Source organism: Trematomus bernacchii, unplaced genomic scaffold (assembly GCF_902827165.1).
Source record: "Trematomus bernacchii unplaced genomic scaffold, fTreBer1.1, whole genome shotgun sequence".
Taxonomy (NCBI): domain Eukaryota; kingdom Metazoa; phylum Chordata; class Actinopteri; order Perciformes; family Nototheniidae; genus Trematomus; species Trematomus bernacchii.
This window is the reverse complement of record NW_022987697.1, coordinates 83,267-100,667: the sequence shown is the minus strand read 5'-3', so window position 1 is coordinate 100,667 and position 17,401 is coordinate 83,267. Positions and strand designations below refer to the sequence as shown.

General features: G+C 49.1%; 1 long non-coding RNA gene across 1 annotated transcript; it reads left to right on the top strand.

The window, feature by feature from the left end:
• The first annotated feature begins 13,268 nt into the window (after positions 1-13,268).
• Positions 13,269-13,666, top strand: LOC117489275. The gene is made up of 2 exons (XR_004556595.1): positions 13,269-13,402; positions 13,495-13,666. It is a non-coding gene; the product is annotated as an uncharacterized LOC117489275 (long non-coding RNA).
• The last annotated feature ends 3,735 nt before the right edge of the window (positions 13,667-17,401 follow it).

The following is a 17,401-nucleotide window of genomic DNA, read 5'->3' as shown; positions in this document are numbered from 1 at the left end:
GGTGTGAATGAGTCGCTCAGCTGCAGGGAGAGACCTGAGAGGGGGACGGAGTTTGGCAATATTGCGGAGGTGGAAAAATTAGATTTTAACAACTTGGCGGATGTGGGGCTCGAGGGAGAGGGTGGGGTCAAATATTACGCCAAGGTTGCGTGCCTGGGTGGAGGGGGAAACAGGGGTGCCATCAATGGTGAGTGTCAGGTTGGGTGTTTTGCTGAGGATGGATTCGGAGCCGATGTGGAGGAGTTCAGTTTTATTGCTGTTGAGTTTGAGGAAGTTGTGTTGCATCCAGGATTTTATTGCAGTCAGACAGGAGTCGATGTGGGTGAGGGAGGGGTTGTGGGGGGATTTGGTGCTGAGGTAAATGTGGGTGTCGTCGGCGTAACAGTGAAAGTCAAGGTTATAATGGCGGAGAATCTGACCAAGGTGGAGGATGTAGATGATGAAGAGGAGGGGGCCGAGTACTGAACCTTGGGGAACCCCTTGGGTGACTGAAGCTGTGGCAGAGGAGTGGTTGTTGAGGGTGATGAAGTGGGATCTGTTGGAGAGGTAGGACTGGAGCCACCTGAGTGCAGTACCTTCGATACCGATGTCCTGGAGTCGGGTGAGCAGGATGTTGTGGCTCACGGTATCGAAGGCTGCACTCGGGTCGAGGAGGATGAGGATGTTGAGGGAACCGGTGTCAGCAGAGGTGAGGAGGTCATTGAGGACTTTGATGAGGGCCGTTTCTGTGCTGTGGTGGGGATGAAAACCAGACTGAAGGGGTTCAAAAAGGTGATTTGTTTGGAGATGGCGGTGGAGCTGTTTGGAGATGATGCGTTCTATTGTTTTTGAGAGAAAGGGGAGGTTGGAGATGGGGCGGTAATTACTGAGGGAGGAGGGATCCAGACCGGGTTTCTTGAGGATGGGAGTGACAGCAGCAGTTTTGAAGGAAATGGTGGCGGTGGATGTTGGGGGAGATGTTTGTGTGTCAGATGCCGCGGATAGGGAGAGATTAATGGCAGTGATTTTGTCGGAGAAAAACTGGAGGAATGAACTGCATAAAGTGGAAGTGGAGGAAGGGAGGGTGTCAGCACGGGGTTTGAGGAGCTTATTGCCGGTGGAGAAGAGGGTCCTGGGGTTATGGGAGGGGTCGGTAAAGATGGTGGAGAGGTAAGCAGTTGTTGCGGCAGTGAGGGCGTCTCTGTAGGTAGTGAGATGGAGTTTGTAGGATTTGTGGTGATGATTTATTGGTTAGGCGTTCCAGCTGGCGGCCGGTTTGCTTCAATTTACGGAGTGCAGGGGTGAACCAGGGTGAGGAGGTTTTAAAAGTGACATTTTTCCTTTTGAGGGGGGCGAGGCTGTTGAGGGAGGCGAGTAGGGTGGAGTTAAGGTGGTTGAGTAGGTCATCGGGTGAGCTGAGGTTCGAGTCCAGGGGGAGAGTAGAGGATAGCAGGTCGGAGAGATGCTGGGGATCGACAGAGCATAATTTACGGAAGGTGATGTTCCTGGATGGGGGGGGGGGGGGGGCGGACGGGGGAGGCGATGGTGAACTGTATGAGTTTGTGGTCAGAGAGGGGAAAGGGGCAGGGGTGGAGGTTGAGTACTGGGAGGTTGGTGGAGCAGACAAGGTCAAGGATGTGTCCTTTATCATGGGTGGGGAAGGTGACATGTTGGGTAAGTGAGAAATTGTCCAGAAGGGAATATAATTCAGAAGCGTGCTTGCAGGTGGGGGAGTCCACGTGGATGTTGAGGTCGCCGAGGAGTAACAGACGTGGGGAGAGGGATGAAGCAATGGTGAGGTGTTCAGTGAGATCAGAGAGGAAGGAGGGGTTAGGATGAGGATAACTGTCAGTGAGGGAGGGGCTTTGAAAGCGAGGAATTCAAAGGATGGTACTGAGGGGAGGGTGAGTTCTGTAATCCGGATGTTCTGGTTGTAGATGACAGCCAGCCCACCACCACGGCGTGAGGGGCGGGGTTTAGTGATGTAATTAAAACCAGGGGGGGATGTTTGATTGAGGGAGAAGAAACAATTGGGTTGTTGCCAGGTTTCAGTGAGCAGAAGGAAGTCGATGGATTTGTCCAGAATTAGTTTGTGAAGGATGTGGGCTTTATTGTTGAGTGACCGGATATTGAGGAGGGCAAGATTGGTCAAGTGGGGGGTTGGAGGGGTGGTGGTAGGCTGGAGAGGTATGAGGTTGTCCAGGTTAGCAGCGCGGGGGTGGGCACGAGAGGGGGGGCGGTGGAGCAGAGGAGGGGGGCTTGATGGTGGGGAGAAATGGCTTGTTATATGTGTTGGGAGGCGGAGGGGAGTGGAATCCGCTCCGGGTATTCCGTGCAGCTGGGAGTGTAGGTGAGCGGGGGAGAGTGTAGGAGGAGCAGTATAGAGATGGCAAATCCAGATCCTTTTACGGACTCAGGGTCTTCTGAGTCAGTCATTGAAGAGATCCGGATCATACGAGTCATTTGAGTCATATGAGTCAGCATCACCAAGACCGTAGAAATCCTATTGGTGAAACCGAAAAGTTGATGCATTTCACGAGCATATTATTATTCCATATATTTTGAATATATATATATATTTGTATATATATATATAATATCTGCATGTATATTTTCTATTTCGACATGTATATTTTATATTTTATATTTTATTTTATTTTTCTTTCTATTCTTGTATATTTTGTAGTTTTGTTTTATTGTAAAATGCCTTTTATGCTGCTGTAACAACAATTTCCCAATTTGGGATCAATAAAGTACTATCTATCTATCTATCTATTAAACTGACGTTATATTAACCTCCGCTACACAGTGTATTTTGCTTTAATAAAAAATGTTGATCACAAAAAAAAGGGTTATTTTGCGATTTGGCAAATCTGAGTCTGCTGTTGACTCGTGCATGAGGACGAGTCTGCTGGATCTCTGGATCTGCTGCTATATACGGCTCCGAGTCCGCACGAGTCTGGATTTGCGAATCTGAGTCTGCTGTGGACTCGTGCATGACGACGAGTCTGCTGGATCTCTGGATCTGCCGCTATATGGTTACGGCTCCGAGTCCGCACGAGTCTGATCCGCTGTGTGTTGCAGCGAGTCAGGATTTGCGAATCTGTGAATCTGCGAGTCTGCTGTTGACTCGTGCGGGAGCCGGGTGCTGGAGGAGGGGCTATGCTCGTGCACATGACGAGTCTGCAGGAAGTTTCACTGATCCGCGTCCCCTCCCCTGAGCCAAACGATCACTTCTGGCAGCTATCCTACTTGCTAAAGGGTAGGTAGATGGACTGGGGTACGCTGTAATGTGATTTTACATGTTATAAAGAGAGTAGCGAGTGACGCAATTTATAGTTTTAATTTGTACGTCACACCAAGTGTGGGACTCAAGGACTCGGGTTAATGGAGAGGGGAGACTCGTCACGACCAGCTCATTTCTAGGATCCGGGTTAATGATCCGGATGAATCAGGACTCGCCCATCTCTAGAGCAGTAGGAGCAGAGTTGGGTGTAACGCGTTACAAAGTAATTCAGTAATGACACTACAGTTACTAACATTGCCCGACACGCGTTACTTTGTACTTTTATAAAATCAGTTACCCTACTAACATAAAGAATGAATAGATTCTCCCAGAGCCGTGGATTCTCCCTTTGACAGACAAGAGGGATTTCCGCCGCAGGTTTATATTTACGTAACATTTGCGCGACTTGCACGTCCACATGCAGTGTATAAATATGGCTCAGTCAACAGCGAAACTTTCGAGGGGTGGAGGTATGCCCATTATTTTGAGTTTGTCCAAAGAAAGGACAGGAATGTGACGGTGAGGTGCAAACTGTGTCCAGGCCAGAAGCTTTTATCCACTGCTGCAAACACAACGTCAAACCTCAACAAGCACCTGCAAAGACAACATGCTAACGTGAAGCTAATAGCTAAAGACCCCCGAACTGAAGCACCCTCCGCAGTCTGCGTGATCTGCCTGTAGGGAGGGGTGGCCCTGCGAGTAAAGTAACGAGTAATGTAATGAGTAAAGTAACGCGTTACTTTATGTAGAGAGTAACGAAGTAAAGTAATATATTACTTTTTTTAAAGTAATAAGTCATATGTAATATATTACTTTTTTTGAGTAACGACCCCATCTCTGAGTAGGAGTTGCGGTCTGATGACGCATCAGGTGTGCGACAGTGCGTTGGTTAGAGCAGATGGATGCTATGGATTTTCTGTGCTGAAAGTAAACAAAACTGCGGCGGGTGTTTCGGTGAATGTAGCGGGGTCGACGGAGGAGTCCAAGAAGTCTGATGACTGTGATGGAAGACGGGGTGGAGGAGTTGTTGAGTGACAGAAGCTGTGAGATGGAGTATTTCAACATGATGACAGGCGGAAAGGCTGGGAGCAGTTTGTTAGCAGTTTGTTAGCAGTTTGTTAGCAGCGATAGCGGCTAGCGGGCTAGGTGCACAGAGGTGGAGGATTGTTGTGGAGATGAGGAAGATCCACGACATGGCAGGAGGATGTGAGCAGCGGGACGGGACAAATGCACACCAGAGATGAAGGCAGGAAGCAGAGAGAGTCCACGGATGTTGCGTGGGACGGAGACAGACAAGTAGGCGATATAGCAGATAGCAATAGCCACCCGGCACTTTCTTGGCTGAGTGAGGGCAGCCGGCTACAGCCAGCAGCGGAGGCAGAAGTCCAAAACAAGTTAAAATTAAAAACAATGTGCAATGCAGAAAAGTGTGCAATGCAGAAAAGGATAGAGGGGTAACAGAGGCGGAGAAGCGGCCAGCATCCTCTCCTGAGGAGTTGCGTCCTGAGTGTGATGTCTGGGTTTGCTTCCCCTGCCGAGTTTTGATCGCTCAGTGATGATACTTTGTCCCTAGAATCTGTGGAATCTCAGCTTGCTAGCTGATATCTTGTTTGTGCGGATCCGATAAGTAATAAAGTATTTCTACCGTGAGTTCTGTGCTAAGTGCGTTAGCATTTTTTTCGCTTAGTGCTAATTCAGAGGCTTGGCGTTAGAGTTGTGTTTTGTTTAGCTAAAAATGGTTCATATCGTCAATTAGCTGAGTTTCTTCCCCCTAACTGGGTATGACACATTAAAGGTCCCATGTCATGGCCATTTCTACTGATCATAATTCCATTGTTGAGGTATACTAGAATAGATTTATACTGTGCAATTTTCCAAACTCACATTTACTCGCTACAGGGTGTACTTTGAGGGTTTGTGACTCTGCAGACCGTTTATATGCAGAAAAACCTTCATAACACACAAGGGGACGGGTAATAACCAGAAAAGCATGACATGGGACCTTTAATAGGTTGTTAAATGTTAAGAGGTCCTGAGACACAGTTTCGTGAAAAAAAAGCCACCGGGGGCGGGGGCTGCCGGGCTTAACAGGTTAAAGAACGTCTGCTTCTATATCTGAAACCCACCGTTTTATCTGGAATCACAGACCCTGAGTGATGTACCATGCTTTGTGTGTGTGACCTTTCTTGCCGTGTCCTCACAAGTGATTTAACGTTTTCGTTGTCATTTGCCAATTAGAAACTACATTTTTTGCATTGCACTCTGAACACCATTGACAAGGAAACACGAGGTAGATCGATCTATCCTATTCGACCTTGGCCAACCTGTAAATGTCTGATGGCAGCGGCGCAGATGTTCCTGGACAGAGGTAACCACCACCTCTACAGGGAATAGGGGAGGGGAGATATCCATTGGCACACTCAAAGGGGGACATACCTGTAGATCCATTGGGTAAGGGTTTTGTGGTCATACTCCAACCAAGCGAGTTGGGCACTCCAAGAGGATTGGTTAGAGGTGGTAGACAGTCTACGTGTCTAAAAAGTCAATTATTGTATGGATGACTGTGTTTCCATTGGATGGTGGAAGACGGGTGACGAAGTCCAAGGAAATGCAAGACCACGGATGGCTAGGAATGAGCAAAGGACAGAGCAGACCTGAAGGAAATTGGGTTTAGGCCTTATTCTGGGCACAGATTGAACAGGCATAAATAAACTCACATATGTCTTTTTCCATGGTTGGCCACCAAAAACGCTGGCGGAGGTAGTTGAGCGTCCCCAAATACTGGGTGGAGGGGCCCCAGAATTCTCCTTCTGCACCATCCTCATGATGGCGTCATGATAGAGCCCTGCCTTGATTTTGCAAATTGTTACTACCATGGTCAGCTTCCCCTTTAGGAGCTAGTGTCCTCCATCAGGCTTCCCTGTGAAGACTTATAAGTTCCAAGCATATGATGAAGCAGCATCACAGGAAGCCCTGATCTTTATTCCATATTTTAAGATTAAGACATTAAATACTGCCTGATCAGTGCTGACATTAGGCTCAGGGTTGTGAAACAGGCGGTGCATTTGCATGTCCGACACTGTCCTGATGATCTCTGCAGTCCAGCTATTCTGTTGTCTCATTTGTCAAAGAGGATATTCCTGCAAATGATGTGGGAGTTTTCCAGAGATTTTGTTGCACGGAAGAGTTGTCAGGTAATGTTTTTATCCCACATAGATTCAGTGGGTCCCCCATTGGTCCTGAAAACTCCTACAGGGATACAAACCCCAAAAAATGCATGTCAATGGCTTTGGTCCATCTCCTTGCTTTGTCCATGTCCTCTCTCCAAAAAGACTTCTTCCTCCCTGTTACGACCCGGCTCAAAAGGCCACAACAAAGAGGAGACACACCATGTCAACGGTTACTAAAATATGTTTATTTTAACCAAACAATTCAAATTAGCCAAACCAAATGAAGTGCAACAATAAGTAAAGCATGAGGTGTGGACGTCAGTGGTATCAGTAGTGTAAATGCAGGGTGAGGGTTGCATGGGCGTGTATGTGTGAGGGTGTTGAGGTGCACAAAGTAAAGCAACTAAAGTAACAACAGCATATACTCAACAAAACCGGAGGCCTGTAGGGAAAAGCAGAGAGAGCACAGAGAGGAGCAGAGAGGCTTTAAATAGCTGCAGGACACCAGACCCAGGTGCCCTGAGTTACTGCAATCAGTGCAACCAATGCAGCACAGACAGGACAGCCACACCCTCTCCAATGATGGACCCACAGGGGCATCACAGCCCCCCCCTTAAGATGGGGCCCCAAAGGGGTCCACGACCAACCAACATCCTCCTTCTTAACTCCACTGCCTTTATGTCCCACTCCCCCTTGTCCTCTTTGCTCAGCGTCCTCCACATCTCTCCGGCCTTCTTGGAGATCTCTGTGATGGAGATGCCGGGGTTCTCAGACTTGATTCTCTCTCGGCTGACGTTGAGCCACAGCATGTAGGCACTCATCGGCCTCTTGGGCGTGCCGACCTCCTTCTGCCTCCTCTTCCTCTCTTTGCGGGGTTTCCTCTTCTTCTTCTTCTTCTTCTTCTTCTTCTTCTTCTTCTGTGGTGGAGGTGTGTTTGAAGAGGCAAGAGGGATTTTCACTTTTGTTTCGTTTGTTTCTGTTTCTATCGTTTCTTTAACTGTATGATCTTTCGTTGGGATATTTGTACTCTTTGCGAGTACGGTTAATACTTTTTCGTTAGTGTTTTTCCGTGCCTCGAGGCGGGGATGGCGTCCTTCGGGGCGCCGCCGGTGTCTCTGAGACACGGAGTGCGGTTGGTGGCTCAGGCCGCAAGCACAGTGGAGCAGGTGTTGCTGGCTGTGGGGATCAGGTGGGTCATGTAAACATCTCCTATGCTTCCCGCATGAACAAAGCAGTCGTGGTCTTTTTGAAAGACCAGAAATATGTGACGGAACTTATCGAGAGCGGATTAATGTTAAACGAGGAATTTATTCAAGTTTCACCGCTGGCGACACCGTCCACGCGGATCACTGTGTCTGGCGTTCCTCCGTTCATCCCGAATGAGGCGCTGGAACGGGAGCTGAAGCGTTTCGGTAAGTTTGCCAGTAATTTCCGCAGTGTTGCTCCTGGGGTGTAAGGATGAAAAGTTAAACATGTCCAATCTCTGCGGAGACAGGTTTTCATGTTTCTGAATTGTCCCACTCAGACACTAGATGTGTCCTTCCGGGTGAGGCATGAAGAGGGTTTTATATGGTTTATGCGAGCTCAGGGAACGTAAAGTGTTTTGAGTGCGGGGAGTCGGGTCATAAACGTGTTGCATGTCCACAGAGACGGCACGCCGCTCCGCCGGGTGCGGCTGAGCCCGGGGCGGCTGGGCCCGGGACAGCCGGGCCCGGGGCCGCTGGGGAGGCCGAGCCCGGGGTCGCTGGGGCAGCCGGGGCCGCTGGGGCAGCCGGGGCCGCTAGGGCCGCTAGGGCCGCCGAGCCCGGGGCCGATGGGGCCGCCGAGCCCGGGGTTGCCGGGGCAGCCGGGCCCGGGGTCGCCGGAGCGGCCGAGCCTGGGGCAGCTGGGCCCGCGGCCGCGGAACCCGGTGTCGCGGGGGCTGCTGCTGCACCCGCCGTGGCCCCGGGGGCTGCGGACGAAGTAGGGATGAATATCGTGAGAGAGGAAATGGGGACTGTAGAGAGTGTGGTGAGTGTGAGAGGGGAAAACAGGTGGAAACAGGTAAACTGGTGGGAGATGATGTAGCAGACAGGTGAAGACCGGGGCTGTGGGGCAGGTGGAGGCTGTTGGCACACAGCAGGAGCTGCCGTCTGGCTCTGGGGCGGCAAAAAGAGCTTCACAGGCTCAGGCTGCAGACAGTAATGAGGTGACAGAGATGGACACAGACGGTTGAGGGGGATTCTTGACTGTGTTCAGTTGCAGATAGTCTCTCTCAGAACGCAGAGATATATTCTTGGAAGAGATTAATGGTCTTTTTAGAGGAAGTCTTTTGGCAATGCAGTGGAAGTGAGAGACTTTTTCCCTGACACTAACAAGTTTCTTCATACAGTGAGCACCCTTCAGAAAGTTGTAGTGTATAGACCTGCTGGATGAAAAGAAAGAACGCTATCGTCTCAGGAAGCATGTAACTGCTATGAAAAAGGTACGAAAGAAAGCAAAAGAGGGAGGAAACTGAAAAGGGTTAAATAAAATGTCAACATGATCATGCAACACTGGGTGTCTCCTCTCTGCTGTGTGTACCTGGCTGTTCTTTCTCTCTGTCTCCTTCCTCTAATGCAGGCTTTAAGGGTTGCTTCTTTAAACATGAACGGGGGTAGAAGTGCACAGAAAAGAGCTTTAGTGTTAGAGGTCTTTAATTCAGAAAAAATTAGATGTGATATTTCTGCAGGAAACGCACAGTGATAGCCTGAATGAGACAGGACTGGGGATGTGGTGGGGGGGTCAGTATGTACTCAGTCATGGCTCAAACCTTAGTGCTGGAGTAGCTGTTTTTTTCTCCCCCTCTCTAAATGTTAAGATTCTATCCAGCACAGAGATAGTGGCAGGTAGAGCCTTGATGGTGAAAGTGGAACTGTTAGAGTTCTTTTTCACTTTTATTAATGTTTATGCACCCAATCAGGGCCCTGCACGTGTATCTGTGTTTCAGTTATTAAAAGACAAGCTAGACACTAGTGTACAGGGGGAGTGTGTTATACTGGGGGGGGACTGGAACGTTTGCACTAATGTCACTTTAGACAGAATAGGACGGGAGCCGCATCCTCAGTCGTCCCTTTTACTGTCACAGGTGATAAGAGAGGCTGACTTAGTGGATGTGTGGAGGATGAAACACCCCTCTGTTAAACAATACACCTGGATGAGAATGCTAGATGGTGGCGTCAGTGCAGCCAGGCTAGACAGATTTTACATGTCTGCTTCTTTTATTACTCGTGCAGTGAACTGTCACATCCAACCTGTTGGTTTTACAGATCATCAGCTAGTTTCTTTAGATTTGGTTTTATCCAACACAGAGAAACCTCGATCGTTCTGGCAGTTTAATGTAAACATTTTACAAGATTTGATTTTCTGTGAGAATTTTAATTTTTTTTGGATCAACTGGAAATCAAAGAAAGAGTCTTTTCCCTCCCTGAGTCAGTGGTGGGAGGTAGGAAAGGCTCAGATTAGAGTGTTCTGCCAACAGTATACAGCCTACTCCACTGCCAACATTAGGAGAGCTATAGAGCAGTTAGAGAGGGAGATCAGAGAGTTAGAGAGTGTGTCTGCTCGAAATATAGAACAGTCCCTCCTAAAACAGGAGAAAGCCAAGGGAGCTCTGATCAGAGCCCGTTTTACTTCCATGAGAGACATTGATGCACCAACCACCTTTTTTTTCAATCTGGAGAGGTCTGTGGGCCAAAGGAAGCAGATGGTGTGTCTGCGTCTCCCCGATGGACAGGTAACCTCTGAACCTGCCGAGATGAGGAGGCATGCAGTGTCCTTCTAAACGGACATGTTCAAAGCTGAAGGTTGTGACGTAGAAGCTGCTGATGAACTTCTTCAGGGTCTTCCACAGCTGGGTCCAGCCGAAAGTGACACCCTGGGCTCTGACATTACGCTGGAGGAACTGACCTCTGCGGTGACATAGATGGCCTCCGGCAAGGCTCCGGGCATAGACGGTTTACCTGCAGACTTTTTTAAACATTTTTGGAGTATTCTAGGACATGACTTGTTGGACGTATTGATGGAGTCCTTTGGGAAAGGGCTTCTTCCAGCTTCCTGTAGGCATGCAGTGATTTCACTGTTGCCTAAGAAAGGAGATTTAACCCTGCTGAAGAATTGGAGACCCGTGGCTCTCTTATGTACGGACTATAAGATACTGTCAAAGGTTTTAGCTAACAGACTGAAGTGTTTTATCGAACTTCTTATTGGTAGTGATCAGACGTATTGCATCCCTGGCAGATCAATCGTGGACAATTTGTTTTTGATGAGAGACACTTTTGATGTTTGCAAACTGTATAATATAAATGTTGGTATTATTTCTATTGACCAGGAGAAGGCGTTTGATCGTGTGGATCACACTTTTCTGGCTGCCACATTGCAGGCTTTTGGTGTTGGGGAGCATTTTTTGTCCTGGGTGAAGTGTTTGTACAGTGATGCATGTTGTGTTGTGAAGGTAGGGGGAGGGCTGAGCAGACCTGTACCAGTTAAAAGGGGGATCAGGCAGGGCTGCCCTATCTCAGGCCTATTATACAGTATTGCCATCGAGCCCCTTTTGTGCAGACTTAGAAACAGGTTGACGGGCCTGTGTCTGCCAGAGTCAGCTCAGGCCCCCCCGGTGGTTGTATCAGCTTATGCTGATGATGTCAGTGTTTTTGTCCAGGGTCAGCGAGATATCCAGGAGCTACAGGACAGTTTAGCTTTGTATAGGAAGGCTGCTTCAGCCAAAGTTAATTGGGAGAAGAGTGAGGCAGTCTTGGTAGGTCAGTGGAGTGTAGAAAATAGGCCCAGCCTTCCTGGTAACCTCAGCTGGGGAAACAAGGGTTTAAAGGTCCTGGGAGTTTGGTTGGGGTCTGAGGACATGGTGGCACAGAACTGGGAGGGATTGCTGGGAAAGGTGCAAGCAAAATTAGCCAACTGGAGATGGCTGCTACCCCAGCTGTCCTACAGGGGAAGAGTTCTTGTCACCAACAATCTGGTTGCCTCGTCTCTGTGGCACAGACTCCAGGTGTTAACCCCACCGCCGGGCCTCATGAAACAACTGCAGCGGCTCCTCGTGGATTTCTTCTGGTCGGGTCATCACTGGGTGCCAGCATCGGTCCTGTACCTGCCTGTGGCGGAGGGGGGGCAGGGCCTCGTGGACATTACTGCAAGGACTGCTGCTTTTAGACTGCAGGCAGCTCAGCGGCTGCTGTATGGTGCCTCTCCCTGCTGGCTGGCTATGGCCCGGCTGTTGCTCTGGAGGGCAGGGGGCTTTGGTTTTGATAAACACCTGTTTCTGCTGAAGGCCCCTGCATACAAGATAACTGGACTTACACCTTTTTACTGCTCAGTCATCAATGCCTGGAAGATTCTGAGTTTTACCAGACCACCTGACCCCCAGCCTGGGATGTGGCTGTTTGAGGAGCCACTGTTTGACACTGGTTTTCTTTCAGGAACCTTTTTCTCTTCAGCCACCCTAAAGAACGCGTTCATTGAAGCGGGAGTGGTAAAACTTGGCCATTTGACGGGGGTCTCCACAGAAAAACTGGCTGAGGTGACGGGCATTCGATCAGCCCGAGTTCTGGAGACTTTGGTAGATGAGGTGTGGCAGTCGCTGTCGCCATCGCACCGGACTTTTGCTCTGGATGCAGATCTGGCTGACCAGTGGAGAAAGGGACACGAGTATGTCTTTCCTGCCCTGAGTGTGGGTCCTGCGGTGGGGGAATGGAGAGAGGAGGATGGTCTCCTGCTATCACTGGGGACTCTAACACCTGGAACGTTCAGCTCCTGCAATGGGAAGAAGCTATACCTTAGCTGCGTAAAGGTGCTAAACCTCAGCTCGCTCGCAGGCGGTCAGAGAGTCGAAGTGGACGGATGTGTTTGGCTTGGGCTTTTCCCTCAGGGCAGCTGGAGGATCCTGTATAAATCTCCGGTTGAGAAACGGATGGCTGACATCCAATGGAGAATTGTACACGGTGCAATAGCCACTAATAAATATAGAGCTCATTTTGACTCGGGCACAAGGGGGGGCTGTCCGTTCTGTTTTATGGCAGAAACACTGGAGCATTTAGTGGTGTCCTGTCCCCGATTGGCTGGTCTTAAAAAAATGTTACAGGAGTGGGTGGAAGGGTTCGGGGAGGTTTTCTCCATACCACTTTTTGTCTATGGCCCCAAATACATCCTGAAGAAGAAGAAAACCCTACTATTGATAAATTTCTTGTTTGCTAATGCAAAATTAGCAATCTGGAAAAGTAGGAAGAACCAACTTGCTGGAGTGGGATGGACGGATGTAGTGCTCTGTCTGAGGGGGCTGGTGGCAGCGCGTCTGAGGGTGGAGCATGTGTACTATACGCTGATCAATCATCTGCAGGGGTTTCTGGATGTGTGGGCTGTTGGGCAGGTTCTGTGCTCACTGGGGGAGAATGACTCTCTAATATTGAAGTTTTGAAGGATAGGTGTAGTTTTTGTTTTTAAAGAGTGTAAATGTAAAGGATGTTTTTTTTAAATAGGTAAAATGCTTTTCAGATGATGTTTGTTTGGTAGTCATGAAAATGTGGTTATTTATTTGATTATGTAATGTATTAGGTTTGTCCTGGTGTATGTTTAAAACAAATGTAAATAAAATTTGTTTTAAAAATCAAATCTTCTTCTTCTTCTTCTTCTTCTTCTTCTTCTTCTCCAGGTAGGCATCGTGCTGGTCTTCGTCCGAGTCGCTGTACTCGTCGATCTTACCCTTCATGCCCTCCTTGAAGCCTCTGTTCTTGACGTTGAGCTTCTTGGCATTTACAAAGTCAAACAGTTCATCGTATTCTTCTCTCTCAATGCTGCCAAAGGTGAACTGATTTCCCTGCTGGATCTCTGAGTGAGGAAGAGTCTCCTCGTCTTCCTCCTCCTTTGACACAGACGAAGGGGGATCAGGCAGTGAGACCACCTGTTCAACAACACTTTTCCTACACTCCGAAACAGGCAGGTCAGTAGACATCCTACGGCTCTGCGCACGCGTAAAAGTACAAACTGGAAACACCCTTGGAAATTGCAAACCGCTCTCATCTGGCTCCACAGATGCCAACGGTCTGGAAACCACCACAGACGGTGGCACACCAGCCCACACAGCACTACCAGCGAGATCGTTGCCCAAAATCATCTGTACCCCATCAATTGGCAACGCGGGACGCACGCCGATAGACACAACCCCCCGCACCAACTCACAATCCAGCACTATTGTATGACGTGACACGGGAATCAAGCCCATCTCCATGCCCCTCATCAACACAAAATCCCCAGTTTCTGTCTCTGACGAAAAAGGCAACACTGACTCAACAATAAATGAGTATCTAGCTGCTGTGTCACGCAACACCTTAATCGGAACATACTTGTCACTACCGACTACTGACACAACGGCTTCCGTTATGAACGGCTCAAAACCAGAAGCCACATCCAAGTCGGCACAAACCAGCTTCTTATCAGGCACCATGCCCGATCCTACACCCTGTGGCTTTTTAAGGCGAGACACGGCAGGCAAAAACATCATTTTTCCTGCACTGGTCAATTTTGAGATGTTGTGCTATTTTGATTCCATAACATGTTTTCTTTCAGGCTTTTGGAAGGAAAACGTACAAAATACACATTTAAGTGTTTATTTTACTATAGTTTGTCTATTTGCGTCTGTAGATTTCTCCTACATTCACCAAAAGTTAGCATTCTAACGTAACATAAAGTACCGCGACCGCTGTTTGCACCATGTTTTCAGAGGTATCGTTGGAAAGCTCCGTTTCTCCTGCACAATCTCATTGGATCCAAATATGGTCATTTCCTTTGTATCAGCAACCAATCGTGAAAGTGCAAAGGGGTCTTAAACCAAGAAACAAAATCTCATTGGCTGGTGTCAATTTCTGACAACGTGATTCGTTCAGATGCGTCACGTGGTGTGCTAAAGCACTTCCTGGTTAGCTTTCCGCTCGAAATTTAAATCTGAAAATGGCAAAATAACGGAGAAAAAAACGTTCACAGAGAAGACGACAACAATTGTCACTTGCACAAAGCAAGGTTATACAAAAAACAAATGACCCCGAACATGAAATACCTTCACGGAGTGCGTCGATGTGCAAGCTATCATCCAGATAACAGGAGGGTTTAGCAAGCGTCACACTGCAATCTTTAAAGGTCGTTTTCTCAAAATGAGTTTTTTCTCCTACTCTGAGTTCGAAATTTCCACTTCAGTAGCAGTTACATACACCAAACCTTCCAGTTATATTCCTATCAATATTATGAAGGCTTTTACAGAAGGGTTTGGTCATATATAATTCATAGCCTGAATTATATAACATTTTATACCTAAAAACATGGTGAAAATTGATATTTTAGGGCTGTTGACAGTATTTTCTGATTTATGGAGTGATACAAAGAGATATCCAAAATCCCTTATGTAAAAGCCTTAGATACTAATATGACTACAAAATGAAACAATCATTTTGATCCTGGCTTTATCCAAAGTTCAGATTTCGGTTCCTGAAATGTGTTAAAATATGCGCATATTTCATGAGATAATGGTTCATTTGGATATTTAAACATGCTATTTCAGAAAACTTGTAATACAAAAAACAATTGCCTTATTATAAGTAATTAACTGGAGAGTTTTTTAGTTGATATCTTTAAGTTAAAAGCAATTACCCTATTCACCTGGGGTGTCTCGCCTTAACCAAAACGGAAGAACTTCTGAACCTTTGACGATACGCTTCAGGAACCAGTTCGTATGATTTTAACACTGCTGATTTTACTCTAGCATAGTCCAAAGCATTTTCGCCACAAACAGCTGAATAGGCCTCCTGTGCTCGCCCAGTGAGTACACACTGAAGTAACAGCACTCTGTCCGAATCTGACCAGTTTCTTGCCCCTGCTATGCGTTCAAACAGAGTAAAAAAAATGTCAGGGTCACGCTCATTAAACTTTGGCACTAACCGCAAGTAAGAAATAATATCGCCACTACTTCATGCCGACCTATCAGAACCATCCTCCACCGGAGAAAGCTTGCCCTCTCCAATCAGCCGTAATCTAGCATGTTCCACCTCACATTTCATCCTCTCCACCTCCAGCACCTGCTGACCCCTCAACTCCAACTGCAACCTCTCCTGATTAAACTGCATGGCCAAAAGCTCCTTTTGCTGCTCGAACGTCAAACCAGCTGTCTGAACCACTACCGGCACGACCCCTGCAGCACCAGCCTCACTCTTCTGCAACACCCCCTGCTCAAACAAAGATGATATGATGACAGCCTTAATCTCATGTTTCCGTTTGCTCCCTACAACAGCAATTTCATAATGCTCTGCAATTTCGACCAACTGCGCCTTCTTGCAATCGTCTAAGAAAGACACTGAGGGTGCATCCACAAACGCCGACAAAGAAGCCATAATATATTACCTATTGTAGTGCCGAGAGAAGGGAGACGGAGGCGGTGCATCGGAGGTGCAAATCTCTCTTTATTGGGGAGCAGAAATCGACATGCTGTCGGGTCGAAGGCACAGGAGACAAGAGAAAGTGAAAGGGGGAACACACAGTAGGTACACAGTAGGTACCGTCAACACATGTGTCCGTGCGGAAACAATACCCCCAACCTGTAGTTCCATGATTGGATTATGTAACCCCAGTGTATGAATCAGTGATCACTACCCCCCCAGAATTCAACCATGGACACAATCCTCGCGTCCGGGAGGAAGCACCACAGGGGCCGAGGAGGGCGGGCCGAGGAGGGCGGGCCATGGAACGGGCCGTCGGAAGGGGGCCGCAGGAGAGGGTAGGGGCCCCAACGAAGGCGAGGGCATCCCCATCGGAGGGCGGGTGGCGGGCCGGAACGGGCCGTCGTCAGGGGGCCGCAGAAAGCAGGGTCGCGTCGTGGGGACAGGCGTGAAACACCCGGAGGTCCCCAGCAGGGAGGAGCGCCGCCCGGCCGCTGGCGAAGGCAAAGCGGCGGCGGGCACGAAGTCCTCGGGAGGAGGGAGCCGTGTCCCCGGGAGGAGGGAGCCGTGGACAGGGGAGAGGCCAGACGGGGCGCCGCCGAGGCGAACCGTGAGCCGCGGTTAGAGGAGAGGCCAGGCAGGGTCCCGAAGCGCGCCACCCGCAGGCCGATGAAGGCACGGGCGACGTCCGGAACCGCCGAGGCGAGGGAAGAGGCGAGACGGGGTCCAGAAGCGCGTCACCCACGGGCCGAAGCAGGCGTGTGTGACGTCCGAAACCGCTGTCGAGGTGGTGATAAAGCGAGAGGGTCCACACGAGGCCGACCAGACATGGTCGAACCTCCTCTCAGACACCAGAAAAAGCTCAAAAATGGTCGTCCCGTCCACGATCAAAAACAGGTGGGCGAAATTGTGAGAGGATCCACGCGAGGCCGACCAGACTCGATCGAACCTCCTCTCCGGCACCACAAAAAACAAAACAAAAATAAAAAACAGTCGGATGTCGACCGCTAGCTGCTGTGGCTAGCCGTTGTTAGCAGTCGTCGTTAGCCGTAGGTAGCAGCTAGCCGTTAGCAGTCGTGGCTATCCGGTCTCGACGGCCGGTAGTCGCTGGCCGGACACGCAGCCGCATGTCCCGAATAAACTCGGCACGGTCGTGTACCAGCTCCATGGAAGGCTTGCAGTCCCCCAGAGCCGAAAAGCCGTGGAAATGGCGAGCGTCGTCCGCGTCCATCCCGTGGGGCGCACCGAGCCACAGTCCGAGCGCACGAGGCAGCTACGGAGGTCTCCAAAAATCCCCGGCATTTCGAGAAAAGCTGTGCTTTTTGCCATGTTCGAGTCAGTCTCGGATCCTTCGCGAGACTTATGTCAGGGTCACCAATGTAGTGCCGAGAGAAGGGAGACGGAGGCGGTGCATCGGAGGTGCAAATCTCTCTTTATTGGGGAGCAGAAATCGACATGCTGTCGGGTCGAAGGCACAGGAGACAAGAGAAAGTGAAAGGGGGAACACACAGTAGGTA